Raw genomic sequence first — 1,679 nt, 5'->3', positions numbered from 1 at the left:
AAATCATATCATTTGTGACAACATGGATGGACCTAGAGGGTATTGTACTAAGTGCAATAAGTCAGATAGAGAAAGACAAATACCATACAATCTCTTTTATATGTGGAATCTAAAGAATAAAATAACGAACAAAACAGAAACAGACTCATAGACATAGAGAACAAACTGATGCTTGCCGGAAGGAAGAAAAGGTGGGGGCTGAGTGAAAAAGGTGAAAGAATTTAAAAGTAAATATTGGTAGTTATGAAACAGTCATGGGGTACACAGTACAGCATTGAGAAGATAGTCAACAATATTGTAATAACTATATTTAGTGCCAGGTGGGTACTAGACTAATCGGGGGAATCACTTTGTGAATTATATAAATGTCTAACCACTATGCTGTACACCTGAAACTAACATAAAATAATATTGAATGTTAACTATAATTGAAAACTTAAAAAAAAAAATAGAAACAGTAAAAGAAAATAAAGAGGCCTTCGCTATATGTTTTCTCTTTATTTCCTAGAATGCCTAACAGGATTGGTTAAGGGAAAAGTAGTTAAAAGAAGGATCCCTTTGGTGCTGAGCCTGGGAAGCCCATGGTGACAATGTGAGTTTAGGACATATTTCTGAAGAGCTGAAACAGAGGAACTGTGTTTTTCTAAAAGCCCTGTGTCTGGACATCAGTTGCTATAGTTGATGGTAAGGATGTTATTGTTTTTTTCAGACAGGAGTGGCGGAACCCCATCACACACTCCGCACGTAAGGCTGTTGGTTACCTGTGAACAACTTCCGCTCACAAATACATTGGGTCATCAGGAAAGTCATGATGTATTTCTGCATTGAAAAGCATGCAAAATACATCATAACTTTCCCCACAACCCAATATTAATACAAGGACTGCCTGAGAAGGGCAAGGTTAAAGGGAGAGGACAGGGGAGTAGAGGTGGAAGAGGGGAGTGAACTGGCTGAGGTATGAGGAGGAGCAGGCGGATTCTCTACTTCAGGAACAACAGAAAGTCCGAGCTCAGGGACAGCTCTGCCTTGGGGTTCCCAGAACAGCCTCGTGCATGTCTAATTCCCTCATCTCCCAGGTCTTCGCATCAGCAAAAGAGATGGTCTAGGACTGCCAGGCAGTCAGAAAAAGTGCCAAGTCAAAGAAGCTTGGTGGGGTGAAGTGATGTGCTAATTCCAGTCAGCGGAAGGATGGGCGCAACTCGCAGAGGTGGGCGGGAGCATGCTCTATACACAGCAGCTCTTTTCTAATGAAAGGTATGCTTACAAGCCTGAAACTAGCACCTTTCCACACTGAGCCTCCTCCCACAGCCCCTTATGGAGCCATGAACAGGGGAAGCCCATATATTATAGCTCAGGCATGTGATCTGACTATAAAAATGGCAAAGCTGATTTATTTCTGTTGTGCGGAGCACAAGCTCTGTTGGCATCTGTCTTTCTTTGCAAAAGCTGAGCATTCAGATGTTAAAGCTGCATCTCATAGAAGTTATGCTAACTTCTTACAGATTTTTTTTTCAAAGATAAATGAGGCGGTATACTCCACAGCTATCAAAACCATTTTCCCCATCAACTGACTACTAATAATCTCCCTTCCCCCTTCAATGTCACATGACTAAGCACCTAATAAGGATTACGTCCTAGATCAAGAGAGCTGAACTTGGGAGAGATGGTAGTAAAAGGAA

Source organism: Hipposideros armiger, unplaced genomic scaffold, assembly GCF_001890085.2.
Source record: "Hipposideros armiger isolate ML-2016 unplaced genomic scaffold, ASM189008v1 scaffold_379, whole genome shotgun sequence".
NCBI classification, from domain to species: Eukaryota; Metazoa; Chordata; class Mammalia; order Chiroptera; family Hipposideridae; genus Hipposideros; species Hipposideros armiger.
This window is presented reverse-complemented; position numbering follows the sequence as displayed.